The 16,905-nt window shown below is 46.6% G+C and overlaps 1 protein-coding gene across 4 annotated transcripts in view; it reads right to left on the bottom strand.

Moving 5' to 3' along the window:
- The window catches only part of CUNH2orf76 (chromosome unknown C2orf76 homolog), a 134,069-nt gene that overhangs the window by 37,133 nt on the left and 80,031 nt on the right, over positions 1 to 16,905 (bottom strand). Inside the window, exon 7 of one of the 4 annotated variants that reach the window (XM_052736750.1) lies at positions 3,587 to 4,166. The exons of 2 other annotated variants lie outside the window; for them this stretch is intronic. The gene's annotated coding sequence lies outside the window, so the exon portion shown is untranslated. Of the gene's footprint in view, positions 1 to 3,586; positions 4,167 to 6,403; positions 6,944 to 16,905 lie in introns of those variants that run through there. One more of the 4 variants, XM_052736748.1, reaches the window with a different exon arrangement.

The raw sequence follows: 16,905 nt of genomic DNA, 5'->3' as shown, positions 1-16,905 counted from the left end.
AGGGGAAGGAATAGGGGTAGATCTGATAAAAACCTACTGTATGAATGCATAAAATAAAAATTGTTTGAAAGAATAAACAAAAATATATTTTAAAAGAGGGAGATTGTCTGTTTGTATTTTGCCAATATAGTTGTACATATAATTAATTATGCATACAGCTTTATACCGAGAGACTAAAGGCAATGGTCGGAGGAAACGTGTTAGGAAGGAAGCAACATTAAGACGGGAGTGGCTAGATTATCATGTAAAGTGTACTTTAGGACAAAAGGGATTGTTTGGGTAGAGAGGGTCATTACATAATGGTAAAATATTTGAATGTTTAGAATTGAATATTAGAAAATACATAAGAGGGGCTGGAAAGATTGCTCAGTGGTTAGGAATGCTTGCTGATCTTCCAGAGGACCCATGTTCTGTTCCCAGCACTCATATTGGGCAGCTCACAACCCCTTGTAACTCCAGTTCCAGAGGTTTCCAACAAGCCCTTCTGGCCTCTTCAGACACCTGCACTCACATGCACATACTCATACATAGACACACTTGCATACATATAGTTAAAAATATAAATAAATAAATATTTTAAAAATACCTAAAGGAAGAGACACACCTGAGTTACCCTTTCTGTTGTCGTGACAAACATCATGACCTAAAGTGACTTGAAGAGGAAAGGGTTTATGTCATCTTACACCTCACATTATGAGGGGAGTTAGAACAGGAAAGCAAGGCAGGAACCTGGAGGCAGGAGCTGATGCAGAGGCCATGGAGGGGTGCTGCTTACTGGCTTGCTCCCCACGGCTTGCTCAGCCTGCTCTCTCATACAGTCCAGGGTGACACTGCCTATAGCGGGCACAGAGTTGCTTACAAGCAATCGATGGCAGCGACCCCTAGGCTCCTCCTCCAAGACGATTCGATCTTGTGTCAAGAGGATTACAACGACTAGCCATCACAGGAGGAATGAGGCAGGCAGGATGGGGGAGGGGCATCACCACGCTAAATCCCAACAAGTAAGAATTACATGTGTGTTTAGCAATACAAGCTTGCCATCATAACAGGAAAATTCTATTCCTAAGAAAGCATATTAGACCATAAAGGAAATTTTAACAAATATCAAGGAATAAGTATCTAGAATACATTCTCTAAATTCAATGAAAAACATTAGATTTCAAGAACAATGTGGTATTTTAAATGTCCGAACATTTGAAATTTAAAATATTCATTTCTAATTAGGTCATTTATCAAAGAGAAAATTGCAATAGAAACTTTTCAAAATTTTAATTGGATTATTATTAAATACCTCTATCAAGGAGTTCAGGATGCAATAAAAATATTAATTAGGCCGGGCGGTGGTGGCGCACGCCTTTAATCCCAGCACTCGGGAGGCAGAGCCAGGCGGATCTCTGTGAGTTCGAGGCCAGCCTGGACTACCAAGTGAGTTCCAGGAAAGGCGCAAAGCTACACAGAGAAACCCTGTCTCGAAAAACCAAAAAAAAAAAATATATATATATATATATATATATATATATATTAATTAGAAGGAAATCCATAGCCTTGACAGGAATCATACATGACAGTAAAAAAAAATGAAAAATTTAAAGTCCAGACAAAGTACACAGAATGGTAAACAGAACGTAAGAGCAGAAATCTGTGAAGCAAGAAACGAAGACTTGGTAGAGAGGACAGTGAAACTCAAGATCCTCTTTCTCAGTTAAACTAATCAAATAAATCAATCTTTGGTAAGGCTGATCGTGACTAGAAAGACAAAGGCTCAAATAAACCATTGCAAGCTTAAGAGGAGACAACAGTACAGATAAAACAGAATTTTTAAGAGACCATGAGCAATTACATGTGAGGGCTGGAGGCATGGCTCAGTGATTAAGAGCACCTACTGTTCTTCCAGAGGTCTTGGGTTCAATTCCCAGTATCCACCTGGAACTTCAGCTCCGGGGGGGGATCTGCACCACAGGCCTCCATGGGCACCTGCACTCATGTACATATACTTACACAACATACATAATTAAAGATGAAAATAAAATTTTAAAAAGCACTTACATGTGAGATTATGCAAATAAGCTTGGAAACTTGGACAGAATGAACCAGGCTATAATTATATGTGTGCAGTGCTCAGGGAAGCCAGAAGAGAATGTTGGATCCCTTGGATTTGGAGTTACAGACAGTTCTGAACTGCCATGTGGGTGCTGGGAACTGAGGTCCTCTGCAAGAGCAGCAGGTACTCTTAACCACTGAGCCATCCCTCCAGACTCCTAAAAATATTTTTTAAAAACAAAAACTATTCTCTAACTTACTCTATGAGACTGTGAGGGCTAGTAAAAGATAATATATGATAAAAGAAAATTAGTCCATTCTTATGCCTAACACGAAGAAGACAATTGCAAGCAAAGCAGACCTAATCTTGAGATGTGACCAAGGTCACACGTGTGACTAAGCTGGCTTATTCTAGGGATACAAGTGCGTCTTAATGTAGAGTCTATAAACACCACTAACCACAGTCACCACATGACACTTTTGATCATCTCCATAGAAGGAAAATGATAAAAAACCTATCATCTATTTGCTATGGTTTGTATATAGCATAAATGTGTCTCCCAAAGGTTCCTTCATTGGAAAAATCTGTCTGCTATGTGGCATTATTAAGAAGTGATGGGACCTTTTAGATGTGAGGCCTGTTGGGGAAAGTCACTAGGTCATTACTGAGCATTGCCCTTGAGGGGGAATTAAGAAATAAGTAGCCTTGCAAGAACTGGTTGATAGAAAAAATAACAATAGAAAATAAAAACAAACCAACAAAAACTCACCAGGGCCAGGGAGGCAGCTCAGCTGATATCTTCCTTAGGATTACTGTTGCTGTGATGAAACCCCATGACCAAAGGCAGCTCCAGGAGGAAAGGCTTTATTTGGCTTGTATATCCTGAATCACAGTCCACCGAGGGAAGCCAAGGCAGGAGCTCAAACCAGGCAGGAGCTGATGCAGAGGCCATGGAGGGGGGCTGCTTACTGGCCTGCTCCCCACTACTTGCTCAGCCTGCCATCTTATAGAACCTGGGACCACCAGCCCAGGGATGGAACCACCCACAATGGGCTGGGCCCTCCCCTATCTATCACTAATTAGGAAAAGGCCCTACAGGCTTGCCTACAGCTGGATCTTCTAGAGGCAATGTCACAGTTGAGGTTCACTCAGTTCTCAGATGACTCAAGCTTGTGTCAAGTTGACACAAAACTAGCCAGTACAATTGATAGAGTCCTCAGTGTGAGCATGAGGACCCGGGTCTGGTTAACCAGAAGCCCCCAACATGCACACGTTTGCTAAAAAGCCAAGCATGGTGGTGTGCACTTGTAATCTCTGCGCCGAAGAGACAAGATGGGCGATTCCTGGGGCTCGATGACTAGGCAGCCTGGCCTACTGAGCAAATCAGAAAGAGACCTTGTCTCTAAAAACAGGGTGTATGGCCCCTGAGGTTCTCCTCTGGCCTCCGTATGTACATGCATGCACTTGTCCTCAAACCACGGACACATGGATCTGCACACACACACAACATGCACAAGCACAACACATACATGCACACAAAAGAACAGCTTCTTCCTTCTCCCCTCTACACATATCGCCACAGATGTGCTGCCATCTACCAAAAAGCTGTCCAGCCGTGGATTTTCAGCCTCCAAAACTGTCAACAAAACCCGTTTTCTTTACAGATTACCAAACTCATGTATTTTGTTATAGCAGCAGAAAACAGACCAATATACCACTCACGATGAGGGAGAGAATTTTCTTAGAAAAAGAGAAACCCAACAGATTTTTTATCCTTAACACAATATACATCATCTATAGATCTACAGCAATTATCATTTTGATACTGAAACGTCAGTCACATCTGACTTCAAAATCCAGAACAAGGGCTGGGGATGCAGGTCAGTGGCACAGCATTGGCCTAGCACGGCAAAGCTCTGAATTCCATCCCCAGTGTTGCCAAGATTTAAAAGAACAAGACAAGGGCACTCATCACCATCGTTCTATGTATGACCGAATCTGTTGTAGAGATCTCAGCCAAGGCGTAAGGACCAAACGATTAAAGAGGCAAAGCTGGGCTGGGGATTTAGCTCAGTGGTAGAGCGCTTGCCTAGCAAGCACAAGGCCCTGGGTTCGGTCCTCAGCTCTGGAAAAAAAGAGAGAGAGAGAGAGAGAGAGAGAGAGAGAGAGAGAGAGAGAGAGAGAGAGAGAGATGAAGGTACATGCAACAGGGAAGACACACCTCTCAGTACTTTCAAATAACAGTCACTTGCATTGGAAAGCCAGAAAAATGAACGTTCGCCCTCACAGCCACTCAGAGGCTTTGGCCAGCCTGCTTTTCATAAAGATCTGCTGAGGGCTGGACCACGGCTCAGTCAGTAGAGAACTTGCCTTGAATACATAAAACCCTGAGTTCCTGAGTTCTATTCCCAGCACAGAATAAACCAGGGCTGGTGATTCAACCCCAGCACTCATGAGGAGAGGGTTGGAGGCATGAGTTTCAGGAGTTCAAGGTCAGCCTCCATTGTCAAGTGAGTTTGAGGCTATCCTGGGGAATGTGACACCCTGCCCCCAAATAAATAAACGGGTGGATAGACAGACAGACAGATAGATAGACAGATTGTTCAACCTTCAGGATCTTCTCTCAAGAAAATAAAAAATGGCCGGGTGGTGGTGGTGCATGCCTTTAATCTCAACACTCAGGAGGCAGAGGCAAGCAAATCTCTGAGTTTGAGGCCAACCTAGTCTACAGATCCAGTTCCAGGATAACCAGGGATACACAGAGAAACTCCGCCTCAAAACAAACAAACAAACAAACAACAAAAACCTGAATTCTCATATGCTAACAACAGTGGTTTAGAAAAAGAACAACTTTAAAATGAGTTTTGCAATGACAAGAAGAATATAAGCTGTATAGAATAAAACCTAATACATATGACGAAGAACTTTAACGACATGACAGAATTTGATTGAAAGCATTAGATATGCTCTTGGGAAAGGAAACTCCAGGTTTGAAATTCCAGTTTTCTCTAAATTTATCTATATATTCAATGGGATCAAAGCCCAATAATTCTTTTGAAAAGAATTGTCCAGCTATTTAATAGGTTTCACTAGTATTTTGTTATAGTGCTGCCAGTAAAGGGTTATTGTACTCACAGATCTGGTGAGAGGTCATCGTGCTATGACTGTTGGTCACACGAGGGAGCACTGGGGTCAGTCGGGAGGCAAGCGGGTAGTGGGGATGGGCAACTGACTTCATCATAGCGTCCACCAGAGGGAACCGGAATGTAGAGCAAGCAGGGTTAGTGTATCAGTGGACTCTGGGAGTATGGGCCGTCTCAAGTTGCTCAGTATCGGGCTGTGAGATGACGGTGAGGGGCAGAGAGACCTTAAGTGTGAGACTCCAATACAGAAGTGGCTGGGGGCACACAGTGAGGATTTTACATTAAAAATGTGCCCTGGAGAGATGGCTCAGTGGGTAAGAGCACTTGCTATGTAAGCATTAGGACCTGAGTTCAGACCCCAGAACCCACACAAGAAGCCAGGACTGGGGGCTGGAGAGACGGCTCAGCAGTTAAGAGCACTGGTTGCTCTTCCAGAGGACCTGGGTTCAATTCCCAGCACCCACATGGTGGCCCACAACTGTCTGTAACTCCAGTTCCAGGAGATCTGACACCCTCTTCTGGCACCCACATGGTATATAGACATACAGGCAAAACACCCATACACACAAAACAAAAATAAGTAAACTATTAAAAATAATAATAAAGTCAGGCTTGTCTGAGTGCTTCTGTAACCCGTCCTACAGGGAGGAGGAAACAAGGGCCCCTGGAGCTTCCTTCAGGCAGCCTGTACCAGGCACAGTGGAGGACAGAATGGAACGCACAGCATCCTCCTCTGGCCTCTGCATGTGCACACCACACACACACACACACACACACACACACACACACACACACACACACACACACACACCATATACATACACAGTGTGTACTGTAGAAGGAGGAGGGTGACAGATTAGCAAGGGGCCAAGGCAAGGTGGCTTGACCATATAATGAGGTCAGCCAAAATAAGGTGTGCCTGGCAAACACAGGTAGGGTGGGCGTGAACACGGGCTCTCCAGAAGCTGGAGCCACAAGTGCAGAAGCTGGTGCCAACATCTCTGAAGAGAAACTGAAAACCCAAGTCAAGTTAAGGTACTCGTGACGAATCAGACGTGGAAATGTGCCCTACCAAATATCAAGATGTATTTTAAAGTTATCCTAATTAACACAATGTGGTGGAAGCCCAGGAATAGATAGAACAGAAAACCTAAAAACAGACCCACACAGATATGGAAACCTGATACACGTTTTATTGATTCAGAGACACACAGCTTGCATATTTTAATTTCTCTGAAATCAGAACACTGCTTGCAACTGATAGCCTCTGCAGCACCCCTGGCTAGCAGCTAGTCAACGGTTACCACCCACATTCATTCGTTGATGTGTGCATGTGCAAACGTGTATATGTGCATGGGTGCACATACGCCACAGTGCACATCTCAAAGGATGTCTTGTAGCAGTTGTTCTCTCCCGTCGCCACCGTGTGGGGCCCGGGCATCGAACTCAGGTCGTCAGACTTGGCAGCAAGCATCTCCACCTGCTAAGCCATCTTGCCAGCCCTTGCACTGCTTTTGACTCCCCTTCTTGTAGCTGATCTTTCAGGCAGGAGGTGACTCAAGGAGTCGCATAAGAAGAAGCTAGATGCATAGTGGTTCTCACGTTACAGCTCCCTGCTGGTAAAATCAGGAGAGGACGTTGGAGGGGAGGGAGGCGCAAGCTGCAATCCCAGCATTGGAAGTCAAGAGAGGAAGATGAGGAGCCCCAGGTTCCCCTCGGCTACACAGTAAGTTTGGGGCAGCCTGGAGTACAGAAGACCCTGAAAAATGAAAGAGGGAGGGAGGAAGGAAGAAAGGGAGGGAGGGAGGGAGGGAGGGAGGGAGGGAGAGAAGAAAGTGCTTTTGCTACAACTTATAGAATACTTATCAGTTGTATTGAAGAAAATTCCAGAAAAAAAAACTAGCTCGTCAAACAAATTCATCACTCTTCTGAAAGTCCTGCATAGTAAAAAGAACGGAGCTATTGATATATAAAACTATTAGTTCACCAACCAAGACTTCATGCTGAGCCAGAGGAAGTCAGCCACAGAAGGACACAAAAGGGACACGCTCAGAATCCATTCATGCCTGAAGAAGGCAAAGTCGAGGGATGTGGAAAAGAATTCAGTAACGAATCGGAAGAGAGGCCACTGGACATGGACATGAGCACCTTTTGGGGAGGTGGACATGTGTGTGTGGACATGTGTGGTCATATCGGCAAGAGTGGGGGTCACATGACATACACAGTTATGGAGCATGAAGCTATGCATATGACCACATTTCAGCAGTTTACTCCTTATGCCTCAAATACAAGTTTTCAAATTGTGTATCAACAATGCTGTATGGTTTCGTCTTTGGTGGAGAGTAGAACCCCCACCCCAACCCCCAGATACACAAGGAGTTTGAGGCACAAGGAGAAGGAGGAGCAAGGCAGGAAGAGGAGAAGGATGTGGAAAGAAAGAAAGATCAAAGAGGAAAGAGAAACTGCCCCCCAAATGGACAGAATCAACTTCTTCTGAACTCTGGAAATGAGTCAAACATTTATAGTCACCTGGTGATTTAGATTAACATCACCTGGGTTAATGCTGGAACCAGCCGACTGTGAGAAAGAGCGGCGTTCTGTTGCTGTTGACCTGACTCGTGTGTGTGTGTGTGTGTGTGTGTGTGTGTGTGTGTCCGTATGTGCACGTTTGTGTGTATATAGAAGGACACGTGTGCATGTGCATACACATATAGAGGTCAAAGGACAACATCAGTTGTCAGTCCTCAAGAGCCAATCATGTAGCGTTTTGAGGAAGGTCATTTTACTGAGACCCAGAGCTCACCAGCTCACTAGACTGGCTGGCAAGTGAGCCCGGGGATGGTTCCCTCTCTGCCTGCCCAGCACGGCGATTACAAGTATATGCCACTGGGTCCCACTTTAAAAATATTTTTAAAGCGTATGAGTGTTTTGCTTTTATGCATGCCTATGTATCCTGTGCGTGCAGTGCCTAAGGAGGTCAGCAAAGGGCATCAGGTCTCCTGGAACTGGATTCTACCGATGTCTGTGAGTCTCCATGCAGGTGCCAGGAATCAAACCCGGGTCCTCTGGAAGAGTAGCCAGTGCTCTCAAATGCCGAGCCATCTCTCCAGCCCATGTCCAGCTTTTTTACTGGGCTCTGGAGATGCTTGCAAAGCAAACAACTGAGCCTTCTCTTTCTTTTTGAGGGTTTCATGAGGTAGTCCAGGCTAGTCTTGAACTCCTGGCAAACTTCCTGCCCCAGTTTCCCACATGCTGGGATTACAGGCAGGAAGCTACTATGCCTGGTTTATTGTTTTTTGATCTTAAGTTGCCCAGACTGGTCTTGAATTCAATTCTCTGAACTCACCTTTCCAAGTCACTGGGATTCTAGGCACACAGGACAGTGCTCAGCCAGAGACATTTGTGAAAGACAATGACAGATATTTCACCGTGCAGCCGCCTGGGGTGTTAGAGAAGAGTCGGGGCAAACTGGCTGAGCTATAGAGGAAGATCTTTTTGAGAGAGAGAGAGACAGAGAGAGAGAGAGAGAGAGAGAGAGAGAGAGAGAGAGAGAGAGCGCACTATGGGGAGGGTCTGAGAAGAGTTTGGGCAAATATGATCAAAACACATTGTACGCATGCGTAGAATCTCAGGGAATTAATAAAAACATAAAGTCAAAGTCTATCCTCTTCTCCTTACCCTCCAAGAAAGAGGGTATCCCTTCTTTTCAACGAGTTATCTAACATTCAAAGAACTGCAAGGAAAAACACGTAGTTGTTAAAATAACTGTTCACATGAGTGTGCATGCAGTGTAAAACAAGAGAGAGAACCATGAACACTTCACACAGTCCATGAAAAGGAAACTGCTCTGACCCGTAAGCCCGGCCCTCCCTTTCCCAAACACTGTTCTCTTCCCTCGGCCTTTGGGATAACTCTCTAGTCTTTTCTGTGCAGAGGGCCTCCCTATCTGACCACCACAGTCCACCCTCCCTTTCCTTTCTCCCTGCTGCTGTCTGTTCAGATCTGGTCTATCTGGAACATCCTGCGTCTCTTCCTTCACTCCCCCTTGTCACTTCAGACATTGTTCCAGTAGGTTGGTGAGATGGCTTGGCTGGGAAAGGCACTTTCTGCCAAGCCTGATGACCCAGGTTCCATTCCCGGAACCCCTACAGTGCAAGGAGAGAACTGACTCCTTTGGTTGTCCTCTGCTTCCACACATGCACTTGTGCACACACACATGTATTTTTAAATGTACATAGCATTATTGTGCATAATTGCTCCACACTAGAAAGCAACTCGGGTTTAATCTACAGGAGCCTTCATGAATGTATTGTGCCATTCAAATGATGAACAATCTATAGCTGAGTGAAACTTGAAAACACAACATGGGATGGGAAAACAGCAAGTCACAGAATACCATATGTCGTGAGCTGCCATTTACATAGACCTCAGAAGCTAAGCAAAAACTGGATAACATACTGTTGAGGGATGCATAGCTGCATGGCTTTTAAAGCTGTGTTTCAAGGAAGCATGATGGATTAAAAACCAATAGGTTATATCCTTTTTGACACTATTTTTATAATGATCAGACACAATCACAGGCAAACATTATTACTTAGCAGTGTGATTTAAATTTTTTGCATTACATTTATTTATTTATTCATTTTTGATTTATTGTATGTGTGTGATGCATGCATTTTCGCCACAGTTCATGGGGTGGGGATGTCCAGAGGACAACCTGCAGGAGCTGGTTCTCTCTCTCGCATGTGGTACTCAGCATCAAATGAAGGCTGCCAGGCGTTGTAGCAGGTGCCCTTATCCTTTGAGACACCATATCAGCCCTAGATATATGATCTCTAAAACTGTGTTAAAAAAAAAAAAAGAGGATCCAGGCAGATCTCTGTAAGTTCGAGGCCAGCCTGGTCTACAGAACGAGATCCGGGACAGGCACCAAAACTACACAGAGAAACCCTGTCTCAGAAAAAGAGAGAGAGAGAGAGAGAGAGAGAGAGAGAGAGAGAGAGAGAGAGAGAGAGAGAATGATGAAAAGTAAATTCAGGATAGTTTTTGCTCTTGTTTGTTGGTTTGAGGTAGGGTCTCTTGTATTCCAGGCTGGCCCGGAACTTGCTGTGTACCTGAGACTGTGAACTTCTGATCCCTCCTGCCTCTGCCTCTAAGCTAGGTTTACAGGTGTGTGTGTACCATGCTTGGTTTATGCTGGGGTTCCAACACGGGGCTTCACATAGGTTGGCGAGCACTTCACAGATGAGCTCCAAACCCAAACCTGAGGCTGGTGTCTACTTCTAGGGAGGCAAAGACGAGGGGAGCCGTACAGCAAGTATCTAAAGCCGTGTAGATCCACGGTGTGCTTCTCAGCACTGTGTCTGGGGCTTTACATGGGTTCTAAACGAAGACTAGAGAGGATCTGCACACAAAGAATGCAAATCCACATTCACCGTTCAGCAGTCATTAATTCAACTAGTCACTCAAAAGACAGCTGTTGTGCACCTGCAACATGGAGGCACACATGTTCCCGGCCACAGCAGTGGGGGTCACTGAACCCGTTCCTACCTCACAGCCTTCCGGAAATTAACCGCACTGTCAGCAAGTAGTTTGGGGAAGGTCTCAGGAAGCAAGATCCAGATCAATCCAGAATCAGAGTCATCAGTCTCAGAATAGCTCAGAGACACCTTCTTGGTACCATTTGAAGGAGGTGATTAGGAAACTAAAGGCAGGGAGAAGGCTCACCCGGGTAAGTGCTTGCCAGGCAAGCCTGACAGCAGAGTGCGATCTTGGGAGCCACGTGGTAGAAAGGAGAGAAACACCTCCCACAGTTGTCCTCTGGCCACCACGCGTGCTCCATGTGCACACATACACGGTATATAAAACATCATAGATTAAATTCCATTTGTCTAGAAAACCTATCGGAGAACACACGTTTTCTCTTTCATAAAACAAAACATCTAGAAAGGGTCTGGGGGAGCTCTGAGAAGACATGACACGGGCTGAAATGGCCTCTGCCCTCAGTCAGCAGACCTGTGAAGGACTCAGGGCAGCTCTCTCCTTCCTCTGCCACTCAAGGTCACCCTAGTCCACCAGCGTAACTGAGCACCTTGAGTCCTGGCAGGGAGGCTCAGCTTGGGAACCCATCCTCAAGAGGCCAGTCAGACAGACAGTAGTGAAAAGCAGAAAGAAGAGACTGATTCCCTGTGGTCACATTGAGAAAGGGTCAAAGAAAGAGGCCCCCTGTAAGTCCATCTTCAGGGTCCTGACGTGAGGTTCAGGTTTAAGTAGGGAGCAAGAGGTGTGCAGAGGTGTGCAGAGGTGTGCAGAGGTGTGCAGAGCCCAACAGTCCTGGTTAAGGTGTGGTCACTGACCCCGCATTGTCTGGGCTCCAGTCCCTGCTGCGAGGTGTTGACAGGCTGTCGGCACTGTGTGAAGTCTCTTCCTGGAGACAAGTCCCCCACCCCCACCCCCCACCCAGGGAGACACCTGCTCCAAGTCTTTCCTTCCCCTAGCAGGAGACTGCTGGGGAAATTCTAATTTCTAGAGATCCACTGATAACCAAAGTGACAGGCACAATGTCTCTTTAGAACATCTTCATGCCTTCTAGGATAGTTACACATGGCTGTCCATGTCCTGGAAAGTTCTGGAAAGGCCATTAAGATGTAAAAAGTTGAAGAAGTTGGAGATATCCTGAGTAACTGGCATAAATGAGACATGAAAGGAGGCATTCTCTGTGGATGTGCTCACAACCATCACCCTCGAGCAGAGAGCAGGCTCTCACACTTCCCTTACCCTGACTCAGGACAATCACCCTCGAGCACAGAGCAGGCTCTCACACTTTCCTTACCCTGACTCAGGACAATCACCCTCGAGCACAGAGCAGGCTCTCACACTTTCCTTACTCCTGTGCAGGAATCTGTTTTCACTTTGCTTTGAGGCTTTGCTGTCTGAGACACAGCCAGAACAGGACTGTCACTCACCAGACCTCCTTGCTGCCCTTGATCTGGGGTGATGCAGCACTTTCCTGGAGGTGATTCCAGGTGACACCATCACAGCCAACTTGCTTTCTGTCCTCTTTGGCAGAGAGGCTGGGTTTGTTTTTTTTTTTTTTTTTTTTTTTCCCCATGAATTTATTCCTTTACCATTTGAGACAGAGGGCTAAAGGGTATTAAGAGATTTGGGATCTTGGTGCCTCTGAGCCTCCTGCCTGGTGTGGCTCATGTGACAAGCCCATGTAAAGGGTCAGTCTCTAGGGTCTTGGTGGACAGGGTGAGCACCCATGCATCGCTCTGTGAGAGGATCAAGGGCATGGTTTGAAAGCAGAGCTCTGTCTCTGTCCCTGGAGAACAGGTGTCGCAAAATCAACAACACACGCGGCTCTGCATAATCAGCCCAACAGCAGAATAACAAAAACAGGAAAGAAGATTAAAAAGTAATCCAGGTTTTTGCAGTGCTGAGGGCTGTGAAGAAATGAGAATCAGATGAAGGTGTCATAACCCAGAATTGCCAGTGTGTGCAGGTCAACGTGCATATGTGTGCATGTGCGTGTGAGGACAACCTCAGATGTCACTCCTTACACACTCCCTAATTTGGTTTTTAATATGTTTGTTTTTGAGACAGGATCTTTCACTGGCCTGGGACTGGCCAACTAGTTTAGGCTTTCTGCCCAGCAAGCCTTAGGACTCCTATCCCTATCTCTTTAGTGCTGGGATTGCAAGCGTGTGCCACCACACCTGGCTTATATGTATATTATGGGTTTATAGGACAGAACACAGGTCAAAGCATTCTACCAAATGGGCCATCGCTCTAGCTGCTTTTACTCTCAACACCTCAAGACTGAAGTAGCAAGCAATCTGCCTGACCTTGGGGGAATTCACCTAACTCCTTCTTTAAGAACGAATTTTGCATCTGACATTCTCTCTTTGAGGATGTACACAGAAGAAACTGAAATTCCAACTGCCTTGGAAGGGTGTCACAAATCTTTAGCTAGGCCATTTACCAATAGGCCCCTATATTAGTTACCTTTCTCCGTGCTGACAAACTACCGAACTGTGATGGTCTGAACGAGAATGTCCCCATAGGTGCATATAATTGAATGCTTGGTCCCCAGTTGGTGGAACTCTTTGAGAAGGATTAGGAGGTGTGGCCTTATTGGAGGAGGTGTGTCACTAGTGGAGGACTTTGGGGTTTCAAAAAGCCTATGCCATTCCTAGTTAGCTCTCTTTCCTTCATGCTTGTGGATCAAGACATGAGCTCACAGATACTGCTCCAGCACCATGCCTGCCTGCCTGCCTGCTGCCAGGCTCCCCACCACGATAGCCATGGACTCTAACCCCCTGGAACTGTGATCCCCAAATTAAACACTTCCTTTTACAAGCTGCCTTGGTCATGATGTTTTATTACAGCAGTAGAGGAGTAACTAAGACACTAACCAAAGCTACTTAAGGAGGGAAGGGTTACTCTGGCTCACAGTCGGAGGGGATGGTCCACCATGACAGAAGAGCTGTGGTAACAGGAGCCGGATCCAGCTGCTCACGTGGAACTCACTGTCAGGAAGCCCTGGGAGGAGAATGCTGGTTCTCAGCTCACTTTCTTATGTTTTAGACAGTCTGGAACCCCCAGACCATGGGATGGTGACACCCACATTTAAGGTGGGTCTTCCTACCTCAATTAACCTGATCTAGAAACTCCCTCATAGACACGTCCAGAGGTTTTCCCCGAGGTGACTCTAGCTTCTGTCGAGTTGATGAGCAGTATAACCATCACAGGCCCCTTGCCTGCCCAGGGAGTCTGTATGGAGCTCCTTCTGGGTTCCCAGCTGCCTGAGAGATGCTGAGAGCAACTCTTCTGAGGCTCTGGCTGGATGCCCGTGGTGGCTTCAGTGACTTGTAGTCGGGGAAACACAGGAGCTGAGCCAACAGCCTGGGTGGCCACCCCTGCCCTCCCATTCTGTGGGTTACATAATATCTTGGCAGGGAAAGATCCACAGGGCCCTCCATTGCTACAGCCTCCTCTCCCCACACTCCTGGGAGCCCAGCCCAGCCGCTGCACTGTTCCAGCGTTTCCGTCCCTCCGTCATCCTTGCGTTCCGCTTGCCTGTCTCTCCCCTCTTTCCTTCCTTCCATCCATCTCAGTTTTGAAACACTTAAGGATTCAGACTTGAGGATCTTTCTGTTGTTATACACCATCCCTGAATAGAAATTGGTACTTTGACAAATGGGACTGAAATTTGACACTGGGGCTTCCCAGAAAGTCCAGCCTCAGGTGACCAGAGGCTGAAATGGCCTAGACCTTCACGAGCACGGTGAAGGTCGTCCCCGATGGATTCATAGATGCCCTGCTATTCTAAGAGAAGAAAGCAGGTTTTAGACAGACACCACACTCAGGGTAGGTGGGATGGCTCAGTGGTTAAAGACACTTGCTGTCAAACATGACAACCTGAGTTAATCCCAGGGACCCACATGGCGGGAGAGAACCAATTCCCCAAAGTAGTTCTCTCTCTCTCTCTCTCTCTCTCTCTCTCTCTCTCTCTCTCTCTCTCTCTCTCTCTCTCTCACACACACACACACACACACACACATCAGTGAATGAATAAATCAATAGGAAATATGGATCTATTTACATGTTCTCTTCTTTAAGGTGTGTGTGTGTGTGAAATGTGTGTGTGTGTGCATGTGTGTGTGTGTATACAGATATTCATGTGAGCGCAGGTGCCCACTGAGGACAGAGGCATTAGAACCCTCTGGAAGTGGAGTTACAGGTGGTTATACGCCACTGGACTTGGGGACTTGGGACTGAGCTCACGTCTTCTGCCAGAGCAGCACTCTCCACTCGACCACTGAGCCATCTCTCCAGTCCCCATTCACACGTTCTTACCAAATTCCTTAAAAGTTGAGAATGGAGTCAAATCCAAACAACACGCACACTTTCTAGAATTATCTGCAGTGCATTCTGGAAAGAATGACGCTATAATGATGGAGTTTTATTCAGCATGGTGTAGTGCCATGGTCTCTGCACAAAGAGACCTTAACGGCTTCCAGACTCCTTCCTTATTTTTACCGCAACAAATCACAGTGGTGAGACAAGACCTTGACGGGGTCACACAGCTACCCGTGGGTGAGTGCAGGCATCTCCGGGGACAGGGAGAAGGTCTCATTAAATGACGTCAATGGCTGCTGCACACCCCACCCAAGGATCTACCCTACCCCCTTTTCTATGTGTCAGGTCTTCAGTAGCTGGAATATCTCCTCTGTCTCTTGTGTTACATCCCAGACTCCCAGCCAGCTAAGTTTACAAACCAGTTACCACCAGACACATAACCCGAAGGGTAGCAGGGACTTCGCATGTAGAAACTGTGGTCCTGTCGCGAGGCGCAGATAATCTTGCTGAGCAAACTGTACAGTGGCTGATGTACCTGGAGATTATTTCTGGTATCTCCTCATGTAAGTTCTGGAAAGCCCAGTAAACTCCAGAAGAATATACAATATAAGATGGACAGCCAACTGACTCATCCATACACAGATAAATGGATCCATACTTCTGTTAATTCCCAGTATGTGCCAGGGAGTGGAGATGTAGAAAAAGCATAGCCCAGTAGCAGAGGCTTGACCATGCTTTAGGTCCTGAGACCCATCCCTTCCATGCAAAACAAAGTAAGTCACAGCATATTACCAGGTTCTAATAAGCTGGCATGGTCACAGTTTTACGAGACAGAATTCCTAGAAAGAAGTCATGTCTGCAAAGGCTGGCTGACTGACTAAAACTTCAGCGACATGGAGAGGTTGAAATGTTCCAGGTTCACAGCCTAATCATAATTCATCTTGGGCCATCTTTAGCTCTCTAAATAGCCATTCTTTGCCCACGTCTGCCAGACCTAACATCCCATGACTAATGGGTTGAACCTTTCGGGATGTATTCACAAAAGCCTATTCTCCACCATCAAAGGGCTAAGAATCCCATCTGAGGCCTATAGCCAAGGTCTCTCTGTTGGGCTGTAACCCATCTCTGGGATGTCCCACCCATGTATCTGAAAAAATACCTTGATTTATCACTGTTTGTTACCATAAAAGACAACATGAAATGACTTCCACATTCAAAGATGGAGTTTGGAGTGACCTAAATCTGTGTCCCTGAGCCATGGTCACTCCTCTTTGGCTCCAGAATGAACTAATTCTTCTGCCTGTTCAGGTGAGAGCTGTTTTGTGCCCACACTTGCTAGGATCAGAGCCTGGCCACCCTAACAAGCTAGGCTCAGCCATCGTCCTCAGCAGGCCAACTGAGGAGGCACGTATTAGCGGAAAGGAGAGAAAGGTAAGAGTTCAGTCCACTGACTAGAGACGGTAACGAAGTGGTGGGGCAGGGGGTTGGGGAGTAATGGGGTGGGGGATTGGGTAGTGGGGTGGGGGGTTGGGTAGTGGGGTAGGGGTTAAGTAGTGGGGTTAGGAGGGTTGGGCAGTGGGGTAGGGGTTAGGAGGGTTGGGCAGTGGGGTGGGAAGGTAGACGGTTGGGCAGTGGGATGGAGGGTTGGGAGGGTTGGGGACAGGTAATGGGACAGGCAAGGTCTTAGGGATGTGATCCTGGGCAACATTTCACAGGATAGAATGGAGTCTGGAAGAGGGCTGGGGGGTAGAGCATTCCAGAGAGCAGAGAGAATTCTGAGCAGTGTGGTGACCTGGCGTGTCCAAGGAAGGCAGTGAGGGGGTGGAGGGCTGTTAGACAAGGCGGGACCAAGCAGGT

This window comes from Peromyscus californicus, unplaced genomic scaffold, assembly GCF_007827085.1.
Source record: "Peromyscus californicus insignis strain IS unplaced genomic scaffold, ASM782708v3 Scaffold_14__1_contigs__length_90479793_seg_2, whole genome shotgun sequence".
In the NCBI taxonomy this organism is placed as follows: domain Eukaryota; kingdom Metazoa; phylum Chordata; class Mammalia; order Rodentia; family Cricetidae; genus Peromyscus; species Peromyscus californicus.
The sequence above is the reverse complement of the archived record's forward strand: the minus strand, read 5'-3'. Positions and strand labels throughout refer to the sequence as shown.